Source organism: Nicotiana tabacum, chromosome 20 (genome assembly GCF_000715075.1).
Source record: "Nicotiana tabacum cultivar K326 chromosome 20, ASM71507v2, whole genome shotgun sequence".
In the NCBI taxonomy this organism is placed as follows: domain Eukaryota; kingdom Viridiplantae; phylum Streptophyta; class Magnoliopsida; order Solanales; family Solanaceae; genus Nicotiana; species Nicotiana tabacum.
This window is the reverse complement of record NC_134099.1, coordinates 84,283,955-84,292,847: the sequence shown is the minus strand read 5'-3', so window position 1 is coordinate 84,292,847 and position 8,893 is coordinate 84,283,955.

Genomic DNA, 8,893 nt, shown 5'->3' with positions numbered 1-8,893 from the left:
TGAATTCATCTGGAACAGAACTATGGACACGAGGTGCCATATGTTGTGTTTCTATTTAATGACTTGTTTTTAAAGATGACTTTTACTTGCATTGAATTGTTATCACTTGTTCTAAAGAGATTATTCTTATTATTTTCTGTTACATTCTATTGCCAGTCTTTGATATATTGCACATGTTATTTGACTAGTGAGTATTGCATGACTTGAACCTCATCACTACTTCACTGAGTTACTCTTGATACTTACTAGGTACCGATTGTGGTGTACTCATACTACTCTTCTGTATATTTTTGTATAGATCCAGGCATTGGATGCAACGGATATAAAGAGTAAGAGATTGCATCATTCGTGAGGATTCAAGGTAGAGCTGCATGTTGCCGCAGTCCCTTGGAGTCTCATATACTGTTCATTTTATATTCGAACAATATTGTATTTTGAATATTCCATATTGTATTCAGTTAGAGCTCATGACTATGTACTACTTAGTTTTGGAAAGATGTTTGAGTAATGTCATTTTGGCTCATGTTAACTCTATTTCTATTTTCATATTAGATTCTGCTTTATCATATCATGTTTTGCTGATTCAAATATTGTTAAGTGATTGGCTTACCTGGTTTTAGAGACTAGGTACCAGCACAACCCTTATGGCGGGATTTGGATTGTGACAAGTTGGTATCAGAGCCAAGCTCATAGGTTCTACGAGTCATGTTCAAGTTTAGTAGAGTCTTGCGGATTGGTACCGAGATGTCTGTACTTATTTTCGAGAAGCTACCAGGTTGTTAGAAAACTTCATTTTCTTTCATTCCTTATCGTGTGAATTTTTTTATTCAAAATTTAAATCCTTACTTTTCTATTCTCTCACAGATGATGAGGACATATTCTGCCAGATCAGCTGAGCAGGCACCAACACCTACTGTTAGAGCCGCAAGAGCCCGGGGCCATAGTAGAGGTAGAGTTGGGGAACGTGCTACAACTAGAGCACCTACTAGAGTGGCATCTATGGAGCCTCCAGCAGCTCCAATTGAGGACCAAGAGCTGGAGCATGTTGAGCATGCACTTGAGTAGCCTATTGCTACATATGGGCTCTAGGGGACCTTGGCACACTTCATGAGTATATTTGGGAGTTTGGCCCATGCAAGGTTGATTCCAGTTGCACTAGCTACCTCACAGGCTGGGGAAGAAGCTCAGACTACTGTCGCCCATAGAACAGAGCAGCCAACTCATGTTACCAGATACTAGGTGTGGTTCTAGTACAGCTAGTAGTTGTATTTGAACTCGAGGTAGGTCCAGTTGTGTCGGTTGAGGAGTAGGAGTTTGGAGAGGTTTCAGAAGTTTCATTCTCCCCAGTTCAGTAGAGGGGATTTTGAGGATGCACGGGGTTTCTTAGATTAGTGTTACCGCATTCTGCATAATATAGGTTTGGTGGAGTTGAGCGAGCTCAACCTTACTACTTTTCAGCTAACGGGGTTGGCATATAGATGGTGGCAGACTTATGAGGCGAGTAGGCCAGTTGTCTCAACACCACTTATATGGTACTAGTTCTTCGATTGTTTCTTGAAGGAGTTTATTCCACAAACCCACAGAGATGAGTTGCGCAACAAGTTTGAGTAGTTGCGCCAGGGGAACATAACTGTGTCTAAGTATGCTATGAGGTTTATTGAGTTATCTCATCATGCACCTTTCTTAGTTTCCACTGATAAAGAGAGAGTCCATAGATTTATTAAGGGACTCGCTTTTAACATTATATTTGGGATGTCATAGAAGTTGGAGACTGGATTTCATTAGGTTGTGGAGATCGATAGGAGGTTAGAGCGTATCTGCAGTCAGCAGAAAGAGGATCGGGAGGCTAAAAATCCTTATGGTTCTGTAAGATTTAGTCATTTCTACTCTTCGGCTCAAACACGTCATGGAAAAGTCTTTTTCGGTCAACAAGTTTAGTCCGCACTTCACGTTATGCATAGTGCTCTATCTAGACATGGACCCTAGAGCACTCGTATTGGTCAGCCATCTTCTAGCGCACCTTCTGCACAGAGTTCCTATAACGGTCATTCCGGTCATTCGCGACAAACTCAGTACCAGCATCCACACTAGCAGAGAGGTTATTTTGAGTGTTGTGATTCTAGGCACAAGGTGAGATATTGTCCTAGACTTCGGGTGGGTAGACCTCAGTAGGGTACTCAGGTTATGTTTCTCGCTCTAGATGCTACTCTACTTGCACAACCAGCTAAAAATGGATGACATGCAGGTAGAGGAAATCCTAAAAGGGGAGGCCAAACGCGTTGTTATGATTTCCCTGGTAGGACCGAGATAGTTGAGTCAGATGCAGTCATTACAGATATTGATTCAGTCTGTCATAGAGATACATCCGTTTATTTGATCTGGGTTCTACTTATTCATATGTGTCATCCTACTTTTTTCATATTTAAATATGTCTCGTGATTCTCTAGAAACTTCTATCTATGTGTCTACACCTGTTGGGGATTCTTTTGTAGTGGACCGTGTCAATCATTCTTATTTGGTCACTATTAGGGACTACGAGACTAGGGTTGATCTTCTATTGCTTAATATGATGGATTTTGATATGATTTTGGGCATGGATTGGTTATCTCCATATCACACTATTCTTGATTGTCATGCTAAGATCGTGACATTGCTATGCGGGGCTTGCCGAGGTTAGAGTGAAGAGGTTCCTTGGGTCATATTTCTAGTAGGGTAATTTCTTTTCTGAAGGACCAATTGATGGTTGAGAATGGGTGCTTGGCGTACATAGACTTTGTTAGAGATGTAAGTGTTGATACTCCCACGATTGATTCTGTTCCCATGGTGAGTAAATTTTCAGATGTTATCCTTGAAGACCTACCGGGTATGCCACCCGATAGGTACATTAATTTTAGTATTGATTTGACACCGGGAACTCAACCCATATCTATTCCACCATATCGCATGGCTCCAGCAGAGTTGAAGGAATTGAAGAAAAATTACAGAAATTGCTAGATAAAGGTTTTATCAGGCCGAGTGTTTCACCTTGCGGTGCTCCGATTTTATTTATGAATAAAAAAAGACGATTCCATGAGGATGTGCGTTGACTACATGCAATTGAACAAGGTTACTATCAAGAACAAGCATATACTGCCGCATATTGATTATTTATTTGATCAGCTTCAGGGTGATAGGACATTCTCGAAGATTGACTTAAGATTGGGGTACCATTAGTCTTAAAAATACATCACTATTTGAGATACATAAACAGTAATAAAAAAATAAAAGAGGGTGACTTTGAGGCCTGCTAGCGGCCAACAAGGATACCTTGAAGTCTTCAATCAGCTCTAGCACACAATCCTATCAATTAGCTCAACCCGAAGTACCTGAATCTGCACAAAGAATGTACGAAAGCGTAGTATGAGTACATCATGGTCAGTACCTAGTAGGTATCAAGACTAACCTCGATGGAGTAGTGACGAGGTTCAAGTCAAGACACTTACTTGTCAAATAATTTGTGCAGGATGGCAACATAAATTTGACAATGGAAGGCATAACAGAATAAATATCTGCAACCTCGAAGAATGTGTACAACAACTTAGTATAAAATGATCCATTTTTGCCAACAAAATATCAATGAAAATGGGAAATGTGATAACATAATGAATTCCACCAATAACTAATAAAGCACAAGGCGCGAGAATTTAAGAAAAACACGTTTGTGATCAAAGCATCAACCCTCGGTTTCCAACACATGAACAATAACAAAGAATCACCCGAATATATCTCATAAAATTCCCCAACAAGCCATCCTTATGTCGCAACATATACATTAATAATGGAATGCCACCCTTATATCATCGCATGCACATAAATAGCCACCCTTATCTCACCACATGCACATCACAATAAAATGCCTCCTTATGTCGCCACATGCGCATCTCACTCCACACAATAACAACGACCCGCAAACAACACGTACATATGCACCACAACATCAGCAAAAGAACAATACCAAGGTCACAACAAGATATATCCCACGACTCAATAATAATTTGTACAAAAATCATAACACTAACATAAGAGTGCGAGAAATATTCCACAACAAAGTATGTTATACATAGCAAACAACCCTAATTAAGGGCATATTGATAGCCTAAGGTGTATTCTGCTAAAGAACTATAGATACGCCCGTGTACATACTCGTTATCTCATGTACACGTCATTTCACATAGCACAAATAAAGCAAATTATACCAATTCCAACGGGATAATTTTCCCACATAAAGTTAGGCAAGATATTTACCTCAAATATCCCCAATCAATACTCTAAAAATGCTTTTCCTTTAAAATTGACCTATGCACGACTCAAATCTAACAAAATGACTTAATAATATCAAAAAATGCAAGATAATTTCAATTTCAATTAACAAAGTTAAGATTTTTACTCAATTCCCAAAAAGCCAACAAAAGTCAACCCCGGACCCGTCCGGTCAAAACCCGATTTGAGGGGTAGATCTCAACTTCTCATAACTCCATGAGCCTAAATATGTGTATGGTTTTCAAATCCAAGTCTAAATCGAGTCTCAAATCTCAAATTTTTATTTTTCAAAATATGGTAAAAAAATTCCCAAAATTTCCCTTCAAATCGCATAATTTTGATGTTACAATTCATAAATAATCAAGTTATATTATTAAAATTGGATAAAAAATAGTTACCCAATAGTTTTGTGTAAAAATACCCTCCTACTGAGTCTAGCACTCAAAAATGTGATAAACTAAGCCAAGTCCTGAAATTCCAACATCTATTCAGTTGTAGAAGTTGCAAATGCGACTAGGGGTTCGCAAATGTGACCGCTTGCAAATGAAACACGGTCATCGCAAATGCGAAGCTTGATCAGTCCTATGAAGGTCGCAAATGCGACCTGGACATCGCAAATGCGATGCTAGCCCTTTCGCAAAAGCGACCAAGTGGGCGCAAAAGTGACATGTCCCCATCCAGACCCATTTCACTATTTGCAAGGCTGGCTTCACAAATGCAAAGCCTTCCATCCACTGCCTCCTTCGCAAATACGATTGTTACATCGCAAATGTGGTATTCGAAAATGCGAATAGTTCTCACATTTGCGATAACTGCAGTATCATCACACCAGCGACTATGAACCAAGTCCAAAACATTTCGAAACACGTCCGAACTCGCCCGAGTCCCTGGGGCTCTGCACCAAACATAAACACAAGTCTAGAAACATCATACAAACTTGTTCGTGAGCTCAAAACATCAAAATGACGTCCAGAACCACGAATCGAGCACCAAAACACATAGAATTCACAATAAAACTCAAGAATTGCTAAAATCACAATCAAGCGTCCTATTCCTACCAAACCAATTCGGAATGACACCAAACTTTTTACACAAGTTCCAAAATGACAAAACAGAACTATTCCAAGTCTCGAAACTAAAATCCAAATCCGATAGCCATAAAGTCACACCCTGGTCAAACTTAGAAAATTTCCAAACCTTTAAATTGTTAACTTTGGAAAAAAAAGAGCCAAATCACCCTAGGAACCTCTGAATCCAATTTCGAGCATACGTCTAAGTCCAAAATCACTCTACGAATCCATTGAAACCATTAAAAACTATTTTGGGGTAGTTTTTAAAAAAGTCAAACTTGGTCAAGCTTCCAAACTAAGAACCAATTATTCCAAATCAATCTAAAACCTCTCAGAAACCCAACCAATCGTCCCCACAAGTCACATAACTACAAATACACACACGAAAGGCTTCAAAACGGAAAACAATTCTCAAATAAATAAATGATCAATCAGATCATTACATAGATTGATCCTTAAATGGTTCACGTTATGCACCGTAAGTGGAGATGATCCATCACTTCAAGTGCCAGCATCTTCCTACATAGCAGAGTTCTGGGATCTAAAGAGGTTAAGTAGATCTATAATATCCTTAATATTTTTAGCAACATTGCTTCCTCCTTCAAGTGCGTTAGTAGAAGATCATACTCCTTTTGAGGATGAAGATTCGAAAACAGGAGTTGATGCAGACGACACTTGGAGTGCTTACTGTCCCAGGTATCTTGCTTTACTCCTTGTAACTGTTCCAAGATTTCCGAATGTAACATCGAGGATTCCTTTCACATCAGCATAGAACTTGGAAATCACATCCTTAAAGGAAGTTAATTTTCTTTTAAGCCATTTCAATGTTCTTGAACTTTGATTATCGAAAAATAAGCTGAGAGGTAGAGATTATCCTATTGGGCATGCCTAATTTGTAGATAATAAAATTTACGTCAAGAAAATATTATGGGTACTTAAAAATATTGCATAGTATTCTATTTCAAACAATATGAGTGTTATAATCTCTTTAAATCCTATAATTCTTCTTCTCAAAAAATGAATACAAGAGCTTTCGAGCTTGATCTTGAATTTTATTTTGTTTTGTTTTATTTTAATCCAAGTGTTTGAGACTTGATCTTGATCTTGACGTATTTCAGTCAAAGAGTTTGCCTCATGATCTTGAAATTTATGTATTTCAATCCAAGGGCTTGCAGCTTGTTCTTGAATCTTTGTTTTGATTTTTAATCTTTAGAACGCTTGAATGATTGTCTCTTGTAAGGAAATCTACGGCGTTTGATTCATGAGATCTCTCTTATCTCTTGTTATAAGTTCTAGTCCTTCTCTAAGTTATGAAGACCCTTATTTATAGTTGTAATGAGGACAAACTCTTTTTCCTTTGGTGTGATTGGTTGACTTGGATCACTGACTAATCAGATTGAAGTAGTGATATGACCTCAATTAATTGGCCAGAATATATCACTTGTACACATGGCGCAATTTTATTGACCTTTTATTTTGACTTGGCATAATATATCATTTTGACATGTGTATTGGCTCTTTAGTTTGACTTGGCATACCACGACATTTGACACGTGATACCAAATTGGGCCTCTAGGATGGAGAAGTCTTCGGTTTAATGAAGTAGGCTTATTATTTATAGTCCAATTAAGCAGGGTAGCCCAATTCGTATCCATTATTAAGTGTATGTATATTTGACTTGTATAATTAAGAGAAATTACCAGTTATGTCAGCCCATAAGTAAGTTAGTACTAAAATTAGCCAATTCATAGTATATTACCAATATTATCCAATTAGCTATTTGTAGCCAAAAAAATCAAATTTTGCTTTCTTTTGAGTGGGTATTGTTGGAATAGATTGGATACATCTTAAGGAGTTTCTCAGTTTTGGGATGATTTGGTAGAGTTTTGAAGTGGTTTGAATCGAAAGTTCGAAGAAGAAGATGAACATGAAAAAAGATGATATGTGTATCACATTGTGAATCATTAGTGTATTACATATGTATCATATTGTATCAAATGTGTATCACATGTATATCCATATATACATATGTGAGATACATGTTTGATACTTGAGTCGTAGAACATTTTTTGAACTCGATTTTAACTATGAGTTTTGATACAAAATCAATCTAAATCGCCTTCAATCTTCCGCAAATTTTGCATATTGACTCATCTATATGTTTTCAATGAATTTCAACTATAACCATTGAAAAAGGTCCCTTTATGCTTAGGTTTTTGGAATCTTGTATTTTATTTTATTTTTGCATTTCATCACTTGTTTTCTACCTCATCCATAAAATATTCTTTTCGTCTTGCATATAATATTGCTGATCACACTTAAAATATATAAGAAGCTCTTTGCGTGTGATTCTTGGAGAGAATGAATCCTTATTTATTTGAATTTTTAATTTTTGTATGTGTTTGGCTAGTTTTCGTAAGTCTATGATTAATGGCTAGTAGCTGATAAGTTATGATTTATTTTGGACATTTCCGTAAGATTCCCTATAATCAAGGGATATCTACGTGGCTATATTATAATAGGAACTTATTTACTACTTTTCATTAGGTTCCTTTAAAATTGTATTCTCTATCTATATTTACTACTTATATACAAATCTTTAATAAATAGAGTATTCCTTAAATTTAGGATGTAACTGATATAGCCTCCCCCCACCTCCACTAGTCACACCCTTCACCCTCTCTTTCTCACTTTCATGTGTATCAATTATACAAAGCACCTAAAATCGTATCTTCATCCTATTTTCAAAAAGATTTCAAAATATTTCTTTCTCTTTAATACAAATAAACTCAAATCTGTCACGACCCCAAACCGGCCCAGTTATGATGGCGCCTCTCGTGAAGACAAGGCCAGCCGACACAACACTCACCTTAACCCTTTAAGCAATAAGAGTCATTTTTAAGTCTTTAAATTAAACAATGTTTCATAATAAAATCCTGGAATAATAGTGTGGAATAAAATACCAGCCCGACATCGGGGTGTCACTAGTCATGAGCAACTATCAAGGTCTGAATACAACAAAAGTCTAAAAATGTACTAAATATAGTAACAACAATGAGTGGAAGGAAGCGGTTGGGGATTTCGAAACTAATTGCATATTCGGTCTTGTGGGTGAATGGATAATCGGGTTTTGGTCTGAACCTCGAGTTTTGACCAAGTGGGCCCGGGGTCAATTTTTGGCTTTTTGGGAAAAATGATAGAAAACCTATAATTAAGCATTGGAGTTGAATTCTTTAGCATTTATTGATGTTGTTAAGTTAATTATGACTAGATACAAGTGAATTGGAGGCGAAATCTAGAGGGAAAGCGATATTTGAGGCTTGAGTTTGACCGTGGAATCCGAGGTAAGTGTTTGGTCTAACCTTAGCTTGAGGGAATAAGTGTTTTGTCTTATTTGCTATGTGTTAGTGCCGAGTACGACGTATAGGTGAGGTGACGAGTATCTATACGTTGGTGTCAAGCATGCCCGTGAGTCTTATACAAGGATTTTTGTGATTTTTATTATGTATTGATCATGCTTAAAT